Source organism: Pan troglodytes, chromosome 13 (genome assembly GCF_028858775.2).
Source record: "Pan troglodytes isolate AG18354 chromosome 13, NHGRI_mPanTro3-v2.0_pri, whole genome shotgun sequence".
NCBI classification, from domain to species: domain Eukaryota; kingdom Metazoa; phylum Chordata; class Mammalia; order Primates; family Hominidae; genus Pan; species Pan troglodytes.
The window spans coordinates 135,815,178-135,842,095 of NC_072411.2; the positions used below are offsets into that span (position 1 = coordinate 135,815,178).

General features: G+C 38.1%; 2 pseudogenes; both read left to right on the plus strand.

Annotated features, from left to right (window-relative positions):
* The first annotated feature begins 4,035 nt into the window (after positions 1 to 4,035).
* On the plus strand, positions 4,036 to 8,346 carry LOC100611352 (UDP-glucuronosyltransferase 1-8 pseudogene; annotated as a pseudogene).
* Positions 8,347 to 20,259: 11,913 nt separating this feature from the next.
* LOC107971402 (UDP-glucuronosyltransferase 1A10-like) lies at positions 20,260 to 26,916 on the plus strand (annotated as a pseudogene).
* The last annotated feature ends 2 nt before the right edge of the window (positions 26,917 to 26,918 follow it).

A 26,918-nucleotide genomic window follows, 5' to 3' on the forward strand; every position in this document is an offset into this window, starting at 1 on the left:
CAGCCCTTGTCAACAAGCATTCAACTCTTTTATTCTATGAATTTGACTATTTTAGATACCTCACATAAGTAGAATCATAAAGCATTTGTCGTTTTGTGACCAGCTTAGTTCACTCTGCACAATGTCCTTAAGGTTCACTCATGTTAGCATGTCAGAATTTTCTTCCTTTCTAAGGCTAATAATATTGCATTCTGTATATATACACCACATTTTTGCTTGGGTTGTTTCCACTTATAGGCTGTTGTGAGTTATGTTGCTATGAACATAGTGGTACCATGTCAAACCAGCCTTGCATTCCTAGGATAAACCCCTTTTGGATATGGTGTATAATTTTTTTTTATGTAGTAACTATTTTAAAATATTACAGAATTTGACTTAATAATATTTTGTTTAAAATTTTTGAATCTAAAGCCATGAAGGTCTGTAATTTTTTTTATCTCATAATGTCTTTGTCTGGTTTTGGTACTGTGATAATGCTGGTCCCATAAAATGTATTAGGAAATCCCCTGGGCTTCAGTTTTTGGGACTAGTTTGTGAATAATTGGTATTATTTGTTCCTTCAATGTTTGATGGATTCATCAGTGATGTCATCTGAGCTTCACTTTGTTTTGTGTGGGAAGGTTTGAATTACAAATACAAATTCAATTGAACAGATACAGGTTAGTTCTATTGGGGTTATGTATTTATTCTTGTGAATAGTCTAGCAATTTGTCTCTTTAACAAAATGTGCCCATTTCATCTAAGTTGTAGATTTTTTGGGCATAAATTTGTTCATGATATTCTCTTAGCATTTTAATATCTGTAGAATCTATGGTGATACCACCTCTCTCATTCCTGATATTGATAATTTATTTCTTCTCTCTTTTTTTTTTCAGATCAAGGTGGCTAGAGCTTTACCAAATTAATTGATCTCAACAAAGCAGCTTTGGTTTCATTAATTTTCTCAACAAACCAGCTTTGGTTTCATTAATTTTGCCTGTTTTTTAAACGCATTTTCCATTTCATTGATTTCCATTCTGAAGTAAGCCTCCAGGGGAGGTAGATCACTGACCGTCATGTTTATTTTTCAAGGACAGTCATCTGCAAGTGCCCCAGTCACCAAAAGAAAAGATGACTAAGCAAATGTCTAGTACCAGTTAGAGTGTCCTGAAAGGAGCCATCTTGTGCTCCTACAAGGATTATACCCTGAGGTTTTCTGCGGAATCTCTCACTGAATGTTCTTTAAGGTGTTGCCTGACACACACTGCTTAGCTCGTCCATGAAGGTATCAAGAAAACCTGCAGAATATAATTCTGTCCAGTGCAACAAATATTCCGGTTGATTTTCTTTGTGCAAGGCTGTATTTGTCTGTTTGGATTGCTGTAAAGGATACCTGAGGCTGGGTAATTTATAAAGAAAAGAGGTTTAATTGGCTCACAGTTTTGCAGCCTTTATATGAAACACAGTGCTAGCATCTTCTGGTGAGGCCTCAGGAAGCTTACAATCATGACAGAAGGTGATGGGGAGCTGGCGTGTCACATGGCAAGAGCAGGAGCAAGAGAGAGACAGGAGAGATGGCACATAATTTCTTTTTAATTTTTTTTTATTTCTGGGGTACATGTGGAAGATGTTCAGGTTTGTTACATAGGTAAACATATGCCCTGGTGCCACATGCATTTTTTTTTTTCCTGCTCTTACACTTTTCTTTCTTTTTAAATGCTTTAAGTTCTGGGATATATGTGCAGAACATTGTTACACAGGTATACATGTGCCATGGTGGTTTGCTACACCCATCAACCTGACATCTACATTAGGTGTTTCTCCTAAGCTATCCCTCCCCTAGACCCCCCACCCCCCAACAGGCCCTGGTGTGCGATGTTCCCCTCCCTGTGTCCATGCGTTCTCATTGTTCAACTCCCACTTATGTGTGAGAGCATGTGGTATTTGGTTTTGTGTTCCTGTGTTAGTTTGCTGAGAATTATGGTTTCCAGCTTCATCCATGTTTCTGCAAAGGACATGAACTCATCCTTTTTTATGGCTGCATAGTATTCCATGTTGTATATGTGCCACATTTTCTTTATCCAGTCTATCATTGATGGGCATTTGAGTTGGTTCCACATCCTTGCTGTTGTGAATAGTGTTGCAATAAACACACGTGTGCATGCATCTTTATAGTAGAATAATTTATAAGCCCTTTGGTATATACCCAGTAATGGGATTGCTGTGTCAAATGATATTTCTGGTTCTAGATCCTTGAGGAATCGCCACACTGTGTTCCACAATGGTTGAACTAATTTACACTCCTACCAACAGTGTAAAAGTGTTCCTATTTCTCCACAATCTCTCCAGCATCTGTTCTTTCCTGAGTTTTAATGATCGCCATTCTAACTGGCATGAGATGGTATCTCATTGTGGATTTGATTTGCATTTCTCTAATGACCAGTGATGATGAGCTGTTTTTGATATGTTTGCTGGTCATATAAATGTCTTCTTTTGTGAAGTGTCTGTTCATATCCTTTGCCCACTTTTTGATGGGGTTGTTTTTTTCTTGTAAATTGGTTTGAGTTCCTTTTAGATTCTGGATATTAGCCCTTTGTCAGATGGATAGATTGCAAAACTTTTCTCCAATTCTTTAAGTTGCCTGTTCCATCTGATGATAGTTTCTTTTGCTGTGCAGAAGCTCTTTGGTTTAATTAGATCCCATTTGTCAATTTTGGCTTTTGGTTGCCATTGCTTTTGGTGTTTTAGTTATGAAGTCTTTGCCCATGCCTACGTCCTGAATGGTTATCGCCTAGGTTTTCTTCTAGGGTTTTCATGGTTTTAGGTCTTATGTTTAAGTCTTTAATCCATCTTGAGTTAATTTTTGTATAAGGTGTAAGGAAGGGGTCCAGATTCAGTTTTCTACAAATGGCTAGCCAGTTTTCCCAACACCATTTATTAAATAGGGAATCGTTTCCCCATTGCTTGTTTTTGTCAGGTTTGTCAAAGGTCAGATGGTTGTAGATGTGTGGCATAACTTCTGAGGCCTCTGTTCTGTTCCATTGGTCTATATATCTGTTTGGGAACAAGTACCATGCTGTTTTGGTGACTGTAGTCTTGTAGTATAGTTTGAAGTCAGGTAGCGTGATGCCTCCAGCTTTGTTCTTTTTGCTTAGGATTGTCTTGGCTATACTGGCTCTTTTTTAGTTCCATATGAACTTTAAAGTAGTTTTTTTCCAATTCTGTGAAGAAATTCAATGGTAGCTTGATGGGGATGGCATTGAATGTATAAATTACCTTGGACAGTATGACCATTTTCACGATATTGATTCTTCCTATCCATGAGCGTGGAATGTTTTTCCATTTGTTTGTGTCCTCTCTTATTTACTTGAGCAGTGGTTTGTAGTTCTCCTTGAAGAGGTCCTTCCCATCCCTTGTAAGTTGTATTCCTAGGTATTTTATTCTCTTTGTAGCAATTGTGAATGGGAGTTTACTCATGATTTGGCTCTGTTTTTCTGTTAATGGTGTATAGGAATGCCTGTGATTTTTGCACATTGATTTTTGTATCTTGAGACTTTTCTGAAGTTGCTTATCAGCTTAAGGAGATTTTGGGCTGAGATGATGGGGTTTTCTAAATATACAATCATGTCATCTGCAAACAGAGACAATTTGACTTCCTCTCTTCCTATTTGAATCCCTATATTGCTTTCTCTTGCCTGATTACCTTGGCCAGAACTTCCAATACTATGTTGAATAGGAGTGGTGAGAGAGGGCATCCTTGTCTTGTGCCAGTTTTCAAAGGGAATGCTTCCAGCTTTTGCCCATTCAGTATGATATTGGCTGTGTGTTTGTCATAAAATACTCCTATTATTTTGAGATATGTTCAATCAATACCTCGTTTATTGAGAGGTTTTAGCATGAAGGGCTGTTGAATTTTGTTGAAGGTCTTTTCTGCATCTGTGGGGATAATCATGTGTTTTTTGTCATTGGTTCTGTTTATGTGATGGATTACATTTATTTATTTTCATATGTTGGACCAGCCTTGCATCCCAGAGATGAAGCCAACTTCATCATGGTGGATAAGCTTGTTGATGTGCTGCTGGATTCGGTTTGGCAGTATTTTATTGAGGATTTTCACCATCGATGTTCATCAGGGATATTGGTCTGAACTTTGGTGTTGTTGTTGTTGTGTCTCTGCCAGGTTTTGGTATCAAGATGATGCTGGCCTCATAAAATGAGTTATGGAGGAGTCTCTCTTTTTCTATTGTTTGGAATAGTTTCAGAAGGAATGGAACCAGCTCCTTTTTGTACCTCTGGTAGAATTAGGCTGTGAATCCATCTGGTCCTGGGCTTTTTTTGGTTGGTAGGCTATTAATTACTGCCTCAATTTCAGAACCTGTTATTGGTTTAGTCAGGGATTCGACTACTTCCTGGTTTAGCCTTGGGAGGGTGTATGAGTCTGGGAATTTATCCATTTCTCCAAGATTTTTTAGTTTATTTGCGTAGAGGTGTTTATAGTATTCTCTGATGGTAGTTTGTATTTCTCTCGGATCAGTGGTGATCTCCCTTTTATCATTTTTTATTGTGTCTATTTGATTCTTCTCTCTTTTCTTCTGTATTAGTCTGGCTAGTGGTCTATCTATTTTGTTAATCTTTTCAAAAAACCAGCTCCTGGATTCATTGATTTTTTTGAACATATTTTGTGTCTCTATCTTCTTCAGTTCTGCTCTGATCTTAGTTTTTTCTTGTCTTCTGCTAGCTTTTGAATTTGTTTGCTCTTGCTTCTCTAGTTCTTTTAATTGTGATGTTAGGGTTTTGATTTTAGATCTTTCCTGCTTTCTGCTGTGGGTATTTAGTGCTATAAATTTCCCTCTAAACACTGCTTTAGCCATGTCCCAGAGATTCTGGTAGGTTGTGTCTTTGTTCTCATTGGTTTCAAAGAACTTATTTATTTCTGCCTTAATTTCATTATTTACCCAGTAGTTATTCAGGAGCAAGTTGCTCAGTTTCCATGCAGTTGTGCGGTTATGAGTGAGTTTCTTAATCCTGAGTCCTAATTTGATTGCACTGTGGTCTGAGAGACTGTTTTACTTCCAATTATGTGGTCAATTTTAGAATAAGTGCAGTGTGGTGCTGAGAAGAATGGATATTCTGTTGATTTGGGGTGGAGAATTCTGTAGATGTCTATTAGGTCTGCTTGATCCAGAGCTGAGTTCAGGTCCTCAATATCCTTGCTACTTTTCTGTCTCATTGATCTATCTAATATTGACAGTGGAGTGTTAAAGCTTCCACTGTTATTGTATGGGAGTCTAAGTCTCTTTGTAGGTCTGTAAGAACTTGCTTTATGAATCTGGGTGCTCCTGTATTGGGTGCATATGTACTTAGGATGGGTAGCACTTCTTGTTGCATTGATCTCTTTACCATTATGTAATGCCCTTCTTTGTCTTTTTTCATCTTTCTTCATTTAAAGTCTATTTTATCATAGACTAGGATTGCAACCCCTGCTTTTTTTTTCTTTCCATTTGCTTGGTAAATATTCCTCCATCTCTTTATTTTGAGCCTATGTGTGTGTCTTGCACGTGAGATGGGTCTCCTGAGTGCAGCACACTGATGGGTCTTGACTGTTTATCCAATTTGCCAGTCTGTGTCTTTTAATTGGGGCATTTAGCCCATTTACATTTAGGGTTAATATTGTTTTGTGTGAATTTGATCCTGTCATTATGATGCTAGCTGGTTATATTGCCCATTAGTTGATGCAGTTTCTTTATAGTGTCAATTGTCCTTACAATTGGGTATGTTTTTGCAGTGGCTGGTACTCATTTTTCCTTTCCATATTTAGTGCTTCCTTCAGGAGCTCTTGTTTAAGGCAGGCCTGGTGGTGACAAAATCTCTTAGCATTTGCTGGTCTGTAAAGGATTTTATTTCTCCTTCGCTTATGAAGCTTAGTTTGGCTGGATATGAAATTCTGGGTTGAAAATTCTTTTCTTTAAGAATGTTGAATATTGGCCCCCACTGTCTTCTGGCTTGTGGGGTTTCTGCAGAGATATCTGCTTTTAGTCTGATGGGCTTCCCTTTGTGGGTAACCAGACCTTTCTCTCTGGTTGCCCTTAACATTTTTTCCTTCATTTTAACCTTAATGAATCTGATGATTCTGTGTCTTGGGGTTGCTTTTCTCGAGGAGTATCTTTGTGGTGTTCTCTGTTTTTCCTGAATTTGAATGTTGGCCTGTCTTGCTAGCCTGGAGAAGTTCTCCTGGATAATATCCTAAAGAGTGTTTTTGGTACATACGTTTAAACAACCAGATCTCCTGAGAGATCACTCACTATTGGGAGGACAGTGCCAAGCCATTCATGAGGGAACCATGCCCATGATCCAAACACCTCCCACCATGCTTCACCTTCAACACTGGGGATTATATTTGACCATGATATATGGAGGGGACAAACATACAAATTATATCAAAGACATAGCATGGCTACTGTGAAAGGAGGGTAAAAACACAAAGATGACATCACCACTGACCTCAGGGAGTGCCCAGTAGACTGAGGGAGACGAGTACATATTTTCCTGAAGGAGGGCACTGGAGTGATGGCATGTTTAGAATGTGGAAGTAGAGCGGCCGCAGAAAGGCAGCCCGGCAGAGTGCTCGCACAAGGACTGGGCTAGAGACTCCCCACTGCATGTGATGTATCTGAGGAAAGTCGTTAAAATAGGTGATGGTCACTTTCCATCAAGTCTCTGGTATGGTCCATGGAGGCAGGGTTGTCAATGTCATTTTGGCATTTCAGAGGCCTCTCAGGGTTTGAATATGGCAGAAGACAACCAGCAATGATTATGCATTGCAGAGACGCAGGTGAGCCCCAATTTCTTGCCAGTTGGGAGGTCGGTGCTAAGGGGCCTTGCTGTCTTTCCTTGGAACATAGGATGCCAATTTCTTTCTGGACAGAGAGTATTTGGTTGGCTAAAGTTAAAATCTAAATTTTGCTTTGGGATGAATTCCAAAAATATTAGCTTTATTCAAATTTACTTTCACTTTATCTTTCTGAATATTCAAGGTCCTAAAGCATTGCTTAGTAATTCTGTTTCTAAACTCACGTTACAGCACTGGGCATGATCTGTCCAAGGCAGAGACCATAAGCTACTCTTATAGTACTCTTATGAGATACATACAAGTAGGTATCTCAAAAAATGATACTCATGTATTCCTGTTCTTATGAGTAAATCATTGGCAGTGAGTGTGATTTTTTTTTTTTTTTATGACAGGATAAATACACGCCCTCTATTGGGGTCAGGTTTTGTGCCTGTACTTCTTCCGCCTACTGTATCATAGCAGCTTAGAATCCCAGCTGCTGGCTCGGGCTGCAGTTCTCTCATGGCCCGCACAGGGTGGACCAGCCCCCTTCCCCTATGTGTTTCTCTGATGCTGACCTGTGGCTTTGCTGAGGCAGGGAAGCTGCTGGTAGTGCCCATGGATGGGAGTCACTGGTTCACCATGCAGTCGGTGGTGGAGAAACTTATCCTCAGGGGGCATGAGGTGGTTGTAGTTATGCCAGAGGTGAGTTGGCAACTGGGAAAATCACTGAATTGCACAGTGAAGACTTACTCAACCTCATACACTCTGGAGGATCTGGACCGGGAATTCATGGATTTCGCCGATGCTCAATGGAAAGCACAAGTACAAAGCTTGTTTTCTCTATTTCTGAGTTCATCCAATGGTTTTTTTGACTTATTTTTTTCGCATTGCAGGAGTTTGTTTAATGACCGAAAATTAGTAGAATACTTAAAGGAGAGTTCTTTTGATGCGGTGTTTCTTGATCCTTTTGATGCCTGTGGCTTAATTGTTGCCAAATATTTCTCCCTCCCCTCTGTGGTCTTCGCCAGGGGAATAGCTTGCCACTATCTTGAAGAAGGTGCACAGTGCCCTGCTCCGCTTTCCTATGTCCCCAGAATTCTCTTAGGGTTCTCAGATGCCATGAGTTTCAAGGAGAGAGTACGGAACCACATCATGCACTTGGAGGAACATTTATTTTGCCAGTATTTTTTCAAAAATGCCCTAGAAATAGCCTCTGAAATTCTCCAAACACCTGTCACAGCATATGATCTCTACAGCCACACATCAATTTGGTTGTTGCGAACGGACTTTGTTTTGGACTATCCCAAACCCGTGATGCCCAATATGATCTTCATTGGTGGTATCAACTGCCATCAGGGAAAGCCATTGCCTATGGTAAGTCACCTCTCCTTTAGCACATTAGGAATAATCTGGCTTTGGAAATTAAAAAAAGATTCCTTACTGAATTGTGATTTGACATTTTCATTTGTTGCATTTCAAATTTCTTTCCAGTTTAACAAATTATTTTGTGCCAATTTATGTACTCATCAGTTATCAAATTTTATAAAACTGCCCTTCTTGAAGGTGTGTGTATATAATTTAAAAATTGTAGATCATATTCAGCTTACATTTTTGAGTACCATGTTTAGAAAAGTACCAAAAACCACAGTAAGAAATTGAACTTTCCTTTTTTGCTAATTCTATGTGACCCCCTAGAGCAAATGCTCTTAGCAGTTTTGCATACATTCTTTTCATTTAAAAAAGTATTTTAGGTGTATATATTTAATTTAAAAATTATAGATCATATTTAGCCCACATTTTTGAGTACTGTGTTTAGAAAAGTACCAAAAACCACAGCAAGAAATGAAACTCCCCTTTTTCCTAAGTTTTCTGACCCCTAGAGGAAATGCTCTTATCAGTTTTGTGTATATTCTTTTCAGTATAAAAAAATGTTTCATTTATATGCAATATCTAATGTAAATTCTCATACCTATTTTGTTAAAATAAAATTTTATGCTGTGCTGGACATATTCTTCTTTACCTTGCATTTTTCATTTGCCAATAAATTGTAGATTCCTTATACACCAATACAGACAGATTTGACAAGTTCTTTTTATAATTGCATAAAAGTTTTTACTTTGGATGCTATGTAGTTCTTTTAACCAATTAATATTGATATATGTTTAGGCATTTTCCATTTTTGCTTTTATGAATAAGGCTATGTAAACATTCTTTAATAATTTCCTTGTGTGAATATATTTCTATATTCTTGCTTTTATCTTAGTAGACTAGAGTCCTACATGTAGGGTTAGAGGGTTTTCCTGAATTGAGAAGACTGGTATCTTTTTGCTATTATATCTTCCTGTTCAGGAATATGTATGTCTCACTATTTATTCAGGTCTTATTATTTTGTAGTATGCATTAGATGTACAATATGCAATACCATCTGCAAGTAATTCCCTTGTCTGATATTTATACTGCTTCTTTTGCTTTGCTGGAGCATATACTTCCAAAACATTATTGAGTAATATTGTTAGAGTAGCCAGTTTAAATAGGGATTTGGTCGCTTGTGACTGAAAAATCCTTGAAAAATACCAGAATAAGATTCTTGGCAAACGCATAGTTGCTAAATCCAGATGAAACACCTGGTGTCTCATCTCATTCTATTATTTTATTAGGGATGGAGTATACATTTTTCTCTATTGTTCTGGCTTCTTATAAGGTTCAGTAGACTTTGTAACAGTCATATCTGTCATTGGCAGATGGTTGGTGAAAGAGTGACCGTTCAGCCATCTCACAGGAAAGTGAAATAATGCTCTTTCTAAAAAGCAGGAAGACTACAGTTGCAGGCCTTTCAAAATTAGGCATGACTTTCAGCTCATGGCAAGACCAGGCGAGGAGATGCAAGTTGCAGGACTCTAAGAGGTTGGACTTATCAAAGCACTTTTCTCCTCGTTATCCTCCACTAATTACAGTACCAAGCACCACCCATGTGTTGCCTGCACCCTACACCCTTTGGCCGAGTGTGAGGCTCTGCCACTTCCTGAACCCACACTGAGTTTATTGTGGCCCAAGGGGTCACCCAGAGGCCTTTAGAGATATAAAAACGTATATATGATTTTATATCACCTACGATAGGGAGATATCCATAAAAAAATGAAACATTAAACTCTACATGGTTTCACTTATTTTGATTATAAATCTTTTATGAGATATGAAATAAATGTTTCTATATCTATTAAAGAATATATATGTATGAAAGTTTTTATACTTGCAGAAGGTTATGTATATTAATGTATATATTTATGATTATATGCGTAAAGCCAGCAGAATTCTCACAGAGGAATTCAGATCTGAAAGAGGGCTTTCTGTCAAAGAGCCTTGGATATGGCCCAACCACAAAAGTAAAAGTCAACTGTCATCGAAAGAAGGATGGACACTGCGTATTGCTCCTTCCTTGTTTCAGATGCCAGGATGTGTCTGGGAAAAGCATGCAGTTGGTTACATCTTGCTGGGAAACAGGATTCAGAGTGTGAGTCTCATCTGCCTGATGAGAAGGAAGCATTACTCAGTGATAGAGTATGTGTTTGCACATGCATGTGTTTGTGTATGTGCAGGTGTGTTTGTGTGCAGTGTCCCAGACCCTGCACAGGGGATTTCTTGAAGATCTCCTGTAACAAAAGCTCCTTGAGTCTATCCAGGAGAATTACATCCAGGGATGTAATTAAATACTTTAACAAAGATGGCAGATGGCCCCATCTCCAACGTCAGGGATCAAATTTCAACGTGAGATTTGGAGGGGACAAACTTTTAAACTTTATCTTTTGGTATGGTCATTCTTTTACATTTCAGTATTCCAATGTGTGTGTGTTGATTAAAGATGTGTAAATAATTCAGCAGAACAGTGAAATAGTTTTAATGAGAGAAAGAGGAAGTCACTCCTAGTCTCTTTGAATTTTTGGTGAGTTCCAACAGAATTGATGACTGGTTTTAGGTGAAAAGAATTCGGGCTTCGTCTATACCATCCATGGTAGGTTCAGCTCTGCAGACCTGGGGATGGGATATGGTTACAGAGCAAGAAAAGATCTGTGTTTCCCCCATTCCTCTAAGTTTCTGGCTCCAGTTTAAGATCCAAATTCAAAGTTAGCTTTTGGTGGACAAGACTAAGGCCTCCCACTAAAACTGTTTACTTCAAGTATTTATTTTCAAAGTTTTCCAACCTATACAAAGGAGAGACTTAGTGTCATGACAACCCATATATCAATCTTAGGTTAAATAATTTTCACTATTTCGCTGAACTGATTCATCTATCCCTTTTTTCTGTCTTTTTAAAGAAAACTTTTAAAGAGAAATTTGTGTCAATCTTTTTTTTAATTATACTTTAAGTTCTAGGGCACATGTGCACAACGTGCAGGTTTGTTACATAGGTACACATGTGTCATGTTGGTTTGCTGCACCCATCAACTGGTCATTTACATTAGGTATTTCTCCTAATGCTATCCCTTCCCCAGCCCCCCACCCCACGACAGGCCCCAGTGTGTGATGTTCCCCTCCCTGTGTCCATGAGTTCTCATTGTTCAACTCCTACTTATGAGTGAGAATATGCACTGTTTGATTTTCTGTCCTTGTGATAGTTTGCTGAGGATGATAGTTTCCAACTTCATCTGTGTCCCTGCAAAGGACATGAACTCATCCTTTTTTATGGCTGCATAGTATTCCATGGTGTATATGTGCCACATTTTCTTAATCCAGTCTATCATTGATGAACATTTGGGTTGGTTCCAAGTCTTTGCTATTGTGAATAGTGCTGCAATAAACATACGTGTGCATGTGTCTTTATAGTACCATGATTTATAATTCTTCGGGTATATACCCAGTAATGGGATCACTGGGTCAAATGGTATTTCTAGTTCTAGATCCTTGAGGAATTGCCACACTGTCTTCCACAATGGTTGAACTAATTTACACTCCCACCAACAGGGTAAAAGCGTTCCTATTTCTCCACATCCTCTCCAGCATCTGTTCTTTCCTGAGTTTTTAATGATCGCCATTCTAACTGGCATGAGATGATATCTCATTGTTGTTTTGATTTGCATTTCTGTGATGACCAGTGATGATGAGCATTTTTTCATATGTCTGTTGGCTGCATAAATGTCTTCTTTTGAGAAGTGCCTGTTCATATCCTTTGCCCACTTTTGATGGGGTTGTTTTATTCTTGTAAATTTTTTTGAGTTCTTTGTAGATTCTGGATATGAGCCCTTTGTCAGGTGGATAGATTGCAAAAATATTCTCCCATTTCATAGGTTGCCTTTTCACTCTGATGATAGTTTCTTTTGCTGTGCAGAAGCTCTTTGGTTTAATTAGATCCCATTTGTCAATTTTGGCTTTTGTTGCCATTGCTTTTGGTGTTTTAGTCATGAAGTCTTTGCCCATGCCTATGTCCTGAATGGTATTGCCTAGGTTTTCTTCTAGGGTTTTTATGGTTTTAGGTCTTACATTTAAATCTTTAATCCATCTTGAGTTAATTTTTCTATAAGGTGTAAGGAAGGGATCCAGTTTCAGCTTTCTACATATGGCTAGCCAGTTTTCCCAGCACCATTTATTAAATAGGGAATATTTTCCCCATTTCTTGTTTTTGTCAGGTTTGTCAAAGATCAGAAGGTTGTAGATATGTGGTGTTATTCCTGAGGCCTCTGTTCTGTTCCATTGGTCTATATATCTGTTTGGGTACCAATATGATGCTGTTTTGGTTACTGTAGCCTTGTGATTTAGTTTGAAGTCAGGTAGCGTGATGCCTCCAGCTTTGTTCTTTTTGCTTAGGATTGTCTTGGCTATATGGGCTCTTTTTTAGTTCCATATGAAATTTAAAGTAGTTTTTTCCAATTCTGTGAAGAAAGTCAATGGTGGCTTGATGGGGATAGCATTGAATCTATAAATTACCTTGGGCAGTATGGCCATTTTTGTGATATTGATTCTTCCTATCCATGAGCATGGAATGTTCTTCCATTTCTTTGTGTCCTCTTTTATTTCGTTGAACAGTGGTTTGTAGTTCTCCTTGAAGAGGTCTTCGCATCCTTTGTAAGTTGGATTCCTAGGTGTTTTATTCTCTTTGTAGTAATTGTGAATGCCATCTAGTCATTTTAAAAAGAAATTCTTGGCATGTCATTCCATCACCGAATACTTAATTAAATATAAAAAATAAGAAACATTTGTTACATAGCCACAATATCATTATCATATCTATGACAGTAAAAATTTTTTAATATTATCTCATTTCCAGTTCATAATTAAATTTCCCCCATTTTCTTGAACAACATCTTTCCATATAGATCAATGGAATGGAATGGAGAATTCAGAAATAAACCCATACGTTCTTGGCCAATTGATAAGATGTCAAATTTTGATAAGGTTGTCAAGATCATTCAAATGGGAAAGAATAGTCTCTTCAACAGAAGACCCACCCTGGGGTCCTTAATCTCCAGCATCAGACTCCAAGACCATTTGCAGAGATCATCCAGACAGCTCCCATCATGCCTCTGATGAATCCTTCACCATGTGCATCCACAGGGGTCCTGCAAATATTTTCTCACAGTCCGTTGAGTGACTTTTCTTACAAATACTTTATTTTAGAATAAATAGAGGTTTATAGCAAGGTTGCAACAAATAGTTCAGAGAATTCTTATCTACCCTGTATCCGGTTTCCCCCATTGTTAAATGTTATGTTTCTATGGCACATCCATCACAACTCATTCACCAATATGACACATTATGATGAGCTAAAGTCTGTTTCCTTCAGATTTCATTGATTTTTACTTAATATCCCTGTTCTTTTATGGGATCCCATTGATACCACCTGAAATGTAGTCATCATGTCTCCTTAGTCTCTTCCAGCCTGTGACGGTTTCTCAGACTTTCCTTGTTTTTGGTGACTTGGGCAGTTTTGAGCAGTCCTGGTCAGGTGTCCTGTAGAATGTTCCTCTAGAATGTCAGTTGTGTTTGCCTGACGTTTTTATCATGGTTAAACTGGGGTTATAGGTTTTTGGTAGGAAGATGCGGAGGTCTTTTCTTGTTTTCTTGCATGTGAATATTCAACTGTAGAAAAGAGTGGCCTTTTTTCCAATGCACTTCTTGTACCTTTGTAAAAACTTGGCTGTTCATACATCTGTGCATGTATTTCTAGACTTTGTATTCTGCTCCATTGAAATATTTGTGAAATATTTGATTACTATAGCTGTGTAATAATCTTGAAATGAGGTAGTGTTACCTATTTTTTTCAAATTGTTTTTGCTATTGTAGGTCTGCTACATTACCACATGGATTTTAGAATAAGTTTGTTAGTTTGATTTTGATTGGGATTGTATTGAATTTATAGATCAACTGGGGAGAGACAACATCTTAGCAATTTTGATTTTTCCAATTCATTAACATTATCTATTTATGTTAAGTGCCTCATCAGTGTTCTGTAGTTTTCAGTGTACAGTCTTTCATAATTTTTGTCAGATATATTCCTAACTATTTCATGTTTTTGATGCTATTTAAGTGATATTTTTATTCCAATTTTTAATTGTTCATTGCTAGTATAGTTGACCCCTGAACAATGTGGGAATGAAGGGGACCAACCCTTGTGAAGTAGAAAATCCACACAGATCTTCTGATTCTCGAAAAACATAACTACTAACAACCAACTATTTACCAAAAGCCTTACCAATAGTATAAACAGTCAATTAACACATATTTTGGATGTTATTAGTATTAGATCCTGTATTATTACAATAAAGCAAGCTAGAGAAAGGAAAATGTTATTTAAAAACATAACATATGAAAAAATGCCCAACATCACTAATCATCAGAGAAATGAAAGCCAAAACCACAATGAGATACCATCTCACACCAGTTAGAATGGCTGTTATTAAAAAGTCAAGAAACAATAGATGCTTGCGAAGCTGCTGAGAAAAAGGACCACTTGTACACTGTTGGTGGTGGGAACGCAAATTAGTTCATCCCCTGTGGGAAGTAGTTTGGAGATTTGACAAAGAAGTTAAAACAGAACTGTCATTCGACCCAGCAATCTCATTACATTACTGGATACATATATTTAAAAAATCATTTTACCAAGAAACACATGCACTGGTATGTTCATTGCAGCTCTATTCAGAATAGAAAAGACATGAAATCAACCTAGGTGCCCGTCAACAGTGGATTGGATGAAGAAAATGTGGTACATATACACCATGGAATATGCAGTCATAAAAAAAGAATGAAATCATGTCCTTTGTAACAACATGGATGCAGCTGGAGGTCATTATCCTAAGGGAATATATACAGGCACAGAACACCAAATACCATGTGTTCTCACTTAGAAGTGGGAGCTAAATAGTGGGTACTCATGGGCATAAAGATGACAACAATAGACACTATGGACTACTAAAGGGGAGAGGAAGGGATGCAGGAGTTGAAAAACTATTGGGTAATATGCTCAGTTCTTGGGTGATGGGAGCAATCATGCCCCAAACATCAGCATCACACAATATACTCAGGTAAGCTGCACATGTACTCCTGAATCTAAAATAAAAGTTGAGTATGTATAAGTGGAAGTGAATCATCATAAAGGTCTCCACCCTCATCGTCTTCCATTGAGTGGGCTGTGGAGGAGGAGTAGATGTTTGTCTTACTGTCTTAGGGTGGCAGAAGCAGAAGAGGTAGAGGGGGTGGAAGTGGAGGCAGGAGAGGCAGGTACACTTGGTATAAATTTATGGAAATACATCATAATTACTGTCTTTTTTTCTCTTTGATTTATTTAAAAATGCTTTTATGCAGTACTAATCCTTCTTCCCCATTTGCTTTAGTTTCAGTTCCCATAAGGGTTCATGTCGTAATAGAAGTCAATAGCAGTCTTAAATAACTGGAAGCCTTTCTATGAGGCTTGTATTGTGTAAGGCCATTTTTTTTTCTGGCACTGCTTCTTCTACATCTTCTTTCTCATCAAGTAGTGATTGGAAAGCACTCATCTCTATCAGGTCATCTATTAATTCCTCGAGTGTGGTGTCTATTGACTCTTGAATTTCTCCAAGATTCATATTTTGAAACACTTTATCCCCCACCTTATGTTGCTGTATCCATAATCCCTTTCATGACTTCCTTGATTGGCTCTGTCTTAAATCCTGTGAAGTCATTCGCAACATCTGGTCACAGTCTTCTCCAGAAGAAATGAATTGTTTGGGGCTTGGTGGCTTTCACAGCTCTTTCTATAACAACAATGGCATCTTCAATAGTGTAATCCTTCTGGACTTTCATGACATTCTCTATCCAGATTCTCTTTCCTAGTATTGACAATCTTTTCCATAGAAAACTGTGTAATGAGTTCTGAAGTTCCTTATGACCCCTGATTGAGAGACTGAATTAGAGATGTTGGGTTTGGAAGCTGGTAGACCACTTTGACACCTTCAGTGTTGAACTCATGGGTTCTGGGTGGCTAGCATTGTCCAATATCAAAAGAATTTTAAAAGACAGTCCCTTACTGGCAATGCATTTTCTGCCTTCAGGGACAAAGCATTGATGGAACCAATCCAGAAAAAGTGTTCTTGTTGTCTAGGCCTTCTTGTTGTACAACCAAAAAACTGTCAGTGGGTGTTGATCTTGTCCCCTCAAGGCTTAAGGTTTGGCAGTTCTACACATGAGGTCAGTCCTGAGTGTAAACTTGACTGCATTTACACAAAACAGTAGAGTTAGCCTGTCCCTTCCTGCCTTGCATTCTGGTGCTTGGTTTACTTCCTTGCTAATAAATGTCTTTTGTGTCATCTTGTTTTTGTTTTTGTTTTTTTCCAGAATAGGGCACTGTCATCTGTATTAAAACCCTGTTCAGGCAGATATCCTTTCCCCTCAATAATTATCTTCATGGCATCTGGGAACTCATTTGTCTCCTTTTGCTTGGCAGAGGCTGCTTCTCCTGTTATCTTGACAATTTTAAAGCTGAACCCCTTTCCAAAACTAGCAAACCATCCTTTGCTGCCATTAAATTTTACAGTTTTAGATTCTTCACCTCTCTTTTGCTTTAAGTTGTCATATAATGACTTTGCATTTTCTCAAATCACATTGGTTCTATAAATATGCCTTTCTTATAGCAATGCTACACCCACGTTAAAGCTGCATTTTCAATATGAGACAAGAACGTATTTCAGAAAAAAATGCAAGGTTTGGCTCCTGCTGGCATAGCTGCAGCAATGTCTTCATGAATCTCCCTTCCTTCCTTCCTTCCTTCCTTCTTTCTTTCTTTCTTTTCCACTGGTCCTTATCTAGCTTCATTTATTTTGAAATGGCAGGCAATCACCACGGTAGAGCTCAGCCTATGGTCCCAATCAAGCAATTCGACTTTTTTGGTTATGTCATGATTTCTTTTTGCTTCTTGGGAGTAATTCCAGCATCATTAGTGGCACTCTGTAGTCCCATGACGGTATTCAAGGTTTACAATATTGCACCAAACATGATGAAAAATACAGTAGAGCCATAAGAGATCACTTTTTACTCTGACATGCAATTTATTGGAGAGATGAAATGCTCAAACAGAGAGTATAAGTGTTATATCACATGCACTTAAGCCACACTTCAGCTCACTGGAATAGCAACAGGAGGTAGCTACAAAATTATTACAGTAGTGTAGTATATAATATAGGTAATTTTATGCAGTTAAGATTTAATGCTGCCTCTATATGTTTGTATTTCTTTCCTGTGCTAATGATGCAGTGTACACTCTGGAAGTGTTTGTGTGTGGTTTAATAAATTTTTTATTGATTTATGCATATTTTAAAGTAATAAATAATAACATGGTATCTGCACATGGTTTCTGCAGTCATGGCATAGCTTTAAAAATGTTTAGATATTTCTAGTTTATGTGGTTTATATATATATTTTTTCAAACTGTTAGAAATTTCTTAAAATTTTTGCAATATATTTATTTTTTAAAATCTGCATATAAGTGGATCCACACAGCTCAAAACCCTACTGTTCAATGTCAACTGTATATAGAAAGAAGATTAGTTTTTAAGTATTGTATCTTGCAACCATGCTAAACTTACGTATTTGTTCTAGGAGATTTTTGTAGAGTTTGTTATTATTCCTACATAGATAAACTTATTGTCTGTGAATGAGACCTTTTTTATTTTTTCTTTACAATCTGGACACTTTTTACTTCTATTTCCTCCCTGACTGCACTGGCTGGAACCTGAAGAACAATGTTGAGTAGAAGTATGGAGGGCCCCTGTCCTCGGCATGTGTTTGCCTTGAGGAGTGGAGCATTCAGTCTTTCACCATCAAGGATGATATTAACTGTGGGTTCCTCCAAGATGTCCTTCATTAGTTTAAGATACTTCCCTTTATTTTCCGAGTTTGTTGAGAATTTTTTATCACAAATGGATTTTGGATTTTTGTCAAACACTTTTTCCATACCTATTGAGATAATTATATGCTTATACTTTTTTAGTTTATTTATATGGTATGTTACTTTAATTGATTTATAAAATTATTTATTTAATCATTAATTGTGGTGAAAACACACAACATAAAATATATCATCTTCATCACTTTAGGTGCACAGTTCAGTATTGAGTACGTTCACATTGCTGTGCAACCAACACCACCATTCATCTCTAGAACTCGCTTCATCTTCCCAAACTGAAACTTTGGACCCATTAAAAAAGAATACTCCATTCCCCCCTCCTCTCAGCCCTTGCCAACCAGCATTCCACTCTTTAATTCTATGTATTTGACTATTTTAGATACTTCATATAAGTAGAATCATACAGCATTTGTCATTTTGTGATTAGCTTAGTTCACTCTGCACAATGCCCTTAAGTTTCATTCATGTTAGCATATGTCAGAATTTTCTTCCTTTCTAAGGGTGAATAATATTTCATGCTGTATACATACACCACATTTTTGCTTGGGTTGTTTCCACTTCTTGTCTGTTGTGAGTTATGCTGCTATGAACATGGTGGCACAACCTTGATTAATTTTCTAATGTCAAACCAGCCTTGCATTCCTAGGATAAACCCCACTTGGTTATGGTGTCTAATCTTTTTGTGTAGTACCTATTTTAAAATATTACAGACTTTGACTTGCCAATATTTTGTTTAAAATTTTTGCATCTAAGCTCATGAGGGTCTGTAATTTTCCTATCTTTTAATGTCTTTTTCTGGTTTTGGTACTGTGATAATGCTGGTCTCATAAAATGAATTAGGAAATCCCCTAGGCTTCAGTTTTTGGGACTAGTTTGTGAATAATTGGTATTATTTATTCTTCAATGTTTGCTGGATTCATCAGTGTTGTCATCTGAGCTTCACTTTGTTTTGTGTGGGAAGGTTTGAATTACAAATACAAATTCAATTTAAAAGATACAGGTTACTTCTATTGTGGTTATGGATTTATTCTTGTGAAAAGTCTGGCAGTTTGTGTCTTTAACAAAATGTGTCCATTCTATCTAAGTTGTAGACTTTTTTTTGGCATAAACTTGTTCATGTTATTCTCTTAACATTTTAACATCTGTAGAATCTATGGTGATACCACCTCTCTCATTCCTAATATTGATAATTTCTTTCTTCTCTCTTTTTTTTTCAGATCAAGGTGGCTAGAGCTTTACCAAATTAATTGATCTCAACAAACCAGCTTTGGTTTCATTAATTTTCTCAACAAACCAGCTTTGGTTTCATTAATTTTGCCTGTTTTTTAAATGCATTTTCCATTTCATTGATTTCTATTCTGAAGTAAGCCTCCAGGGGAGGTAGATCACTGACCATCATGTTTATTTTTCAAGGACAGTCATCTGCAAGTGCCCCAGTCACCAAAAGAAAAGCTGACTAAGCAAATGTCTAGTACCAGTTAGGGTGTCCCGAAAGGAGCCATCTTGTGCTCCTACAAGGATTATACCCCGAGGTTGTCTGCAGAATCTCTCACTAAATGTTTCTTAAGGTGTTGCCTGACACACACTGCTTAGCTCGTCCATGAAGGTATCAAGAAAACCTGCAGAATATAATTCTGTCCAGTGCAACAAATATTCCGGTTGATTTTCTTTGTGCAAGGCTGTATTTGTCTGTTTGGATTGCTGTAAAGGATACCTGAGGCTGGGTAATTTATAAAGAAAAGAGGTTTAATTGGCTCACAGTTTTGCAGACTTTATACAAAACATGGTGCTAGCATCTGCTTCTGGTGAGGCCTCAGGAAGCTTACAATCATGACAGAAGGTGATGGAGAGCTGGCATGTCACATGGCAAGAGCAGGAGCAAGAGAGAGACAGGGGAGATGGCACATACTTTTTTATTTTAATTTTTATTTTTATTTCTGGGGTACATGTGGAAGATGTTCAGGTTTGTTACATAGGTAAACATATGCCATGGTAGCACATACTTTTTTTTTTTTCCTGCTCTAAAACTCTTTTTTTTTTTTTATACTTTAAGATCTAGGATACATGTGCAGAACGTGCAGGTTTGTTACATAGGTATACACGTGCCATGGTGGTTTGCTGCACCCATCATCCCGTCATCTACATTAGGTATTTCTCCTAATGCTTTCCCTCCCCTAGGCCCTCACCCCCCGACAGGCCCTGGTGTGTGATGTTCCCCTCCCTGTGTCCATGTGTTCTCATTGTCCAACTCCTACTTGCAACTCCAACTCCAACATGCAGTGTTTTGTTCTCTGTTCTTGTGTTAGTTTGCTAAGAATGATAGTTTCCAGCTTCGTCCATGTCCCTGCAAAAGACATGAACGCATCCTTTTTAATGGCTGCATAGTATTCCATGGTGTATATGTGCCACATTTTCTTTATCCAGGCCATCATTGATGGGCATTTGAGTTGGTTCCAAGTCTTTGCTATTGTGAATAGTGCTGCAATAAAATACATGTGCATGTGCTTTATAATAGAATGATTTATAATCCTTTGGGTATATACCTAGTAATGGGATTGCTGGGTCAAATGGTATTTCTGGTTCTAGATCCTTGATGAATCGCCACACTGTCTTCCACAATGGTTGAACTAATTTACACTCCCACCAACAGCATAAAAGTGTTCCTATTTCTCCACATCCTCTCCAGCATACGTTCTTTCCTGAGTTTTAATGATTGCCATTCTAACTGGCATGAGATGGTATCTCATTGTGGTTTTGATTTGCATTTCTCTAATGACCAGTGATGATGGGCTTTTTTTGATATGCTTGTTGGTTGTATAAATGTCTTCTTTTGTGAAGTGTCAGTTCATATCCTTCGACCGCTTTTTGATGGGGTTTTTTTTTCTTGTAAATTGGTTTAAGTTCCTTGTAGATTCAGGATATTAGCCCTTTGTCAGATGGATAGATTGCAAAATTTTTCTCCCATTCTGTAAGTTGCCTGTTCAGTCTGATGATAGTTTCTTTTGCTGTGCAGAAGCTGTTTAGTTTAATTAGATCCCATTTCTCAATTTTGGCTTTTGGTTGTCATTGCTTTTGGTGTTTTAGTTATGAAGTCTTTGCCCATGCCTATGTCCTGAATGGTATTGCCTAGGTTTTTTTCTAGAGTTTTCATGGTTTTAGGTCTTATGTTTAAGTCTTTAATCCATCTTGAGTTAATTTTTGTATAAGGTGTAAGGAAGGGGTCCAGATTCAATTTTCTACATATGGCTAGCCAGTTTTCCCAGCACCATTTATTAAATAGGAAATCCTTTCCCCATTGCTTGTTTTTGTCAGGTTTGTCAAAGGTCAGATGGTTGTAGATGTGTGGCATAATTTCTGAGGCCTCTGTTCGGTTCCATTGGTCTATATATCTGTTTGGGTACAAGTACCATGCTGTTTTTGTTACTGTAGCCTTGTAGTATAATTTGAAGTCAGGTAGCATGATGCCTCCAGCTTTGTTCTTTTTGCTTAGGATTGTCTTGGATATACAGGCTATTTTTTTAGCTCTGTATGAACTTTAAAGTAGTTTTTTCCAATTCTGTGAAGAAAGTCAATGGTAGCTTGATGTGGATAGTATTCAATCTATAAATTACGTTGAGCAGTACGGCCATTTTCACAATATTGATTCTTCCTATCCATGAGCATGGAATGATTTTCCATTTGTTTGTGTCCTCTCTTATTTACTTGAGCAGTGGTTTGTAGTTCTCCTTGAAGAGGTCCTTCTCATCCCTTGTAAGTTGTATTCCTAGGTATTTTATTCTTTTTGTAGCAATTGTGAATGGGAGTTTACAATTTGGCTCTCTGTTTTTCCATTATTGGTGTATAGGAATGCTTGTGATTTTTGCATATTGATTTTGTAACCTGAGACTTTTCTGAAGTTGCTTATCAGCTTAAGGAGTTTTTGGACTGAGATGATGGGGTTTTCTAAATATACAATCATGTCATCTGCAAACAGAGACAATTTGACTTTCTTTCTTCCTATTTGAATACCCTATATTTCTTTCTCTTGCTTGATTGCCCTGGCCAGAACTTCCAATACTATGTTGAATAGGAGTGGTGAGAGAGGGCATCCTTATCTTGTGCCAGTTTTCAAAGGGAATGCTTCCAGCTTTTGCCCATTCAGTATGATATTGGCTGTCGGTTTGTCATAAATAACTTTTATTATTTTGAGATACGTTCCATCAATAACTAGTTCATCAAGAATTTTTGGCATGAAGTGCTGTTGAATTTTATCGAAGGCTTTTTCTGCAACTATTGAGGTAATCATGTGTTTTTTGTCATTGGTTCTGTTTATGTGATGGATTATGTTTATTGATTTGTGTATGTTGGACCAGCCTTGCATCCCAGGGATGAAGCCGACTTGATCATGGTGGATAAGCTTTTTGATGTACTACTGGACTCAGTTTGCCAGTACTTTATTGAGGATATTTGCCATCGATGTTCATCAGAGATATTGGCCTGAAATTTTTTTTGTTGTTGTGTCTCTGCCACATCCTGGTATCAGGATGATGCTGGCCTCATAAAATGAGTTATGGAGGAGTCCCTCTTTTTTATTGTTTGGAATAGTTTCAGAAGGAATGATACCAGGCCCTCTTTGTACCTCTGGTAGAGTTTGGCTGTGAACTCATCTGGTCCTGGGTGTTTTTGGTGGGTAGGCTATTAATTACTGCCTCAATTTCAAAACCTGTTATTGGTCTATTCAGGAATTCTGCTTCTTCCTGGTTTAGTCTTGGGAGGATATACATGTCCAGGAATTTATCCATTTCTCCTAGAATGTCTAGTTTATTTGTGTAGAGGTGTTGATAGTATTCTCTGATGGTAGTTTGTATTTCTGTGGGCTCATTGGTTATCTCCCCTTTATCATTTTTTATTGTGTCTATTGATTCTTCTCTCTTTTCTTCTTTATTAGTCTGGCTAGTGGTCTATCTATTTTGTTAATCTTTTCAAAAAACCAGCTCCTGGATTCATTGATTTTTTGAAGGGTTTTTTGTGTCTCTATCTCATTCAGTTCTGCTCTGATCTTAGTTTTTTCTTGTCTTCTGCTAGCTTTTGAATTTGTTTGCTCTTGCTTCTCTAGTTCTTTTAATTGTGATGTTATGGTTTTGATTTTAGATCTTTCCTGCTTTCTCCTGTGGGCATTTAGTGCTATAAATTTCCCTCTAAACACAGATTTAGCTGTGTCCCAGAGATTCTGGTAGGTTGTGTCTTTGTTCTCATTGGTTTCAAAGAACTTATTTATTTCTGCCTTAATTTCATTATTTACCCAGTAGTAATGCATGAGCAGGTTGTTCAGTTTCCATGTAGTTGTGCAGTTTTGAGTGAGTTTCTTAATCCCGAGTTCTAATTTGATTGCACTGTGATCTAAGAGACTGTTTGTTATGATTTCTGTTCTTTTGCATTTTCTGAGGAGTGTTTTGCTTCCAATTATGTGGTCAATTTTAGAATAAGTGCAATGTGGTGCTGAGAAGAATATATGTTTTGTTGATTTGGGTTGGAGAGTTCTATACATGTGTATTAGGTTTGCTTGGTCCAGAACTGAGTTCAAGTCCTGAATTTCCTTGTGAATTTTCTGTCTCGTTGATCTAATATTGACAATGGAGTGTTAAAGTCTCCCAGTATTATTGTATGGGAGCCTAAGTCTCTTTGTAGGTCTCTAAGAGCTTGCTTTATGGGTGCTCCTGTATTGGGCACATATATATTTAGGATGGTTAGCTCTTCTTGTTACATTGATCCCTTTACCATTATATAATGCCCTTCTTTGTCTTTTTTGATCTTTGTTGATTTAAAGTCTGTTTTTATCAGAGACTAGATTGCAACCCCTGATTTTTTTTGCTTTCCATTTGCTTGGTAAATATTCCTCTATCCCTTTATTTTGAGCCTATATGTCTTTACACGTGAAATGGGTCTTCTGAATGCAGCACACTGATGGGTCTTGACTGTTTATCCAATTTGCCAGTCTGTGTCTTTTAATTGGGGCATTTAGCCCATTTACATTTAAGATTAATATTGTTTTGTGTGAACTTGATCCTGTCATTATGATGCTAGCTATTTATTTTGCCTACTAGTTGATGCAGTTTCTTTGTAGTGTCAATTGTCCTGACAATTGGGTATGTTTGTGCAGTAGCTGGTACCGGTTTTTTCTTTCCATATTTAGTGCTTCCTTCAGGAGCTCTTGTAAGGCAGGCCTGGTGGTGACAAAATCTCTCAGCATTTGCTTGTCTGTAAAGGATTTTATTTCTCTTTCACTTATGAAGCTTAGTTAGGCTGGATATGAAATTCTGGATTGAAAATTCTTTCCTTTAGGAATGTTGAGTATTGGCCCCCACTGTCTTCTGGTTTGTTGGGTCTCTAAAGAGAGGTCTGCTGTTAGTCTGATGAACTTCTTTTCGTGTGTAACAGGACCTTTCTCTCTGGCTGCCCTTAACATTTTTTCCTTCATTTCAACCTTGGTGAATCTGATGATTATGTGTCTTGGAGTTGCTTTTCTCGAGGAGTATCTTTATGGTGTTCTCTGTGTTTCCTGAATTTGAATGTTGGCCTGTCTTGCTAGGCTGGGGAAGTTCTCCTGAATAATGTCCTGAAGAGGGTTTTTGGCATTTTTTTAAAAATTATACTTTAAGAGTTCTGGGATACATGTACTGTCGTATACTTTTAAACAATCAAATCTCATGAGAAATCACTCACTATTGGGAGGGCAGTGCCAAGCCATTCATGAGGGATCCATGCCCATGACCCAAACACCTCCCACCATGCTTCATCTCCAACACTGGGGATTATATTTGACCATGATATATGGAGGGGACAAACATACAAACTACGTCAAAGGCAAAGCATGGCTACTGTGAAAGGAGGGTAAAAACACAAAGATGGCATCACCTCTGACTTCCAGGAGTCCTCAGCAGACTGAGGGAGACAAGTACATATTTTCCTGAAAGAGGTCACTGGAATGATGGCGTGTTTAGAATATAGAAGTAGAGCAGTCACAGAGAGGCAGCCCAGCAGAGTGTTCGCACAAGGACTGGGCCAGCAACTCCCCACTGCATGCAACGTATCTGAGGAAAGTCATTAAAATACGTGATGGTCACTTTCCATCAAGTCCCTGGTATGGTCCATGGAGGCAGGGTTGTCAATCTCATTTTGGCATTTCAGAGGCCTCTCAGGGTTTGGGTATGGAAGAAGACAACCAGCAATGATTATGCATTGCAGAGATGCAGGTGAGCCCCAGTTTCTTGCCAGTTGGGAGGTCAGTGCTAAGAGCCTTGCTGTCTTTCCTTGGAACATGAGATGCCAATTTCTTTCTGGACAGAGAGTATTTGGTTGGCTAAAGTCAAAATCTAAATTTTGCTTTGGGATAAATTCCAAAAATATTAGCATTATTCAAATTTACTTTCACTTTATCTTTCCGAATATTCAAGGTCCAAAAGCATTGCTGAATAATTCTGTTTCTAAACTCACTTGCAGCGTGCTCTCCCTCCAAGGCGAGGACCATAATCTACTCTTGTCTGGAAATCATACAAGTAGGTATCTCAGCAAATGATACTCGTGTGTTATTGTTCTTATGAGTAAATCATTGGCAGTGAGTGTGATTTTTTTTTTTTTATGAAAGGATAAATACACGCCCTCTATTGGGGTCAGGTTTTGTGCCTGTACTTCTTCCGCCTACTGTATCATAGCAGCTTAGAATCCCAGCTGCTGGCTCGGGCTGCAGTTCTCTCATGGCTTGCGCAGGGTGGACCAGCCCCGTTCCTTTATGTGTGTGTCTACTGCTGACCTGTGGCTTTGCTGAGGCAGGGAAGCTGCTGGTAGTGCCCATGGATGGGAGTCACTGGTTCACCATGCAGTCGGTGGTGGAGAAACTTATCCTCAGGGGGCATGAGGTGGTTGTAGTCATGCCAGAGGTGAGTTGGCAACTGGAAAGATCACTGAATTGCACAGTGAAGACTTACTCAACCTCGTACACTCTGGAAGATCAGAACCGGGAATTCATGGTTTTCGCCCATGCTCAATGGAAAGCACAGGCACAAAGTATATTTTCTCTATTAATGAGTTCATCCAGTGATTTTCTTGACTTATTTTTTTCGCATTGCAGGAGTTTGTTTAATGACCGAAAATTAGTAGAATACTTAAAGGAGAGTTCTTTTGATGCAGTGTTTCTAGATCCTTTTGATACCTGTGGCTTAATTGTTGCTAAATATTTCTCCCTCCCCTCTGTGGTCTTCACCAGGGGAATATTTTGCCACCATCTTGAAGAAGGTGCACAGTGCCCTGCTCCTCTTTCCTATGTCCCCAATGATCTCTTAGGGTTCTCAGATGCCATGACTTTCAAGGAGAGAGTATGGAACCACATCGTGCACTTGGAGGACCATTTATCTTGCCAGTATCTTTTTAGAAATGCCCTAGAAATAGCCTCTGAAATTCTCCAAACCCCTGTCACGGCATATGATCTCTACAGTCACACATCAATTTGGTTGTTGCGAACGGACTTTGTTTTGGACTATCCCAAACCCGTGATGCCCAACATGATCTTCATTGGTGGTATCAACTGCCATCAGGGAAAGCCGTTGCCTATGGTAAGTCACCTCTCCTTTAGCACATTAAGAATAATCTGGCTTTGGAAATTAAAAAAGGATTCCTTACTGAACTGTGATTTGACATTTTCATTTGTTGCATTTCAAATTTCTTTCCAGTTTAACAAATTATTTTGTGCGAATTCAAGTA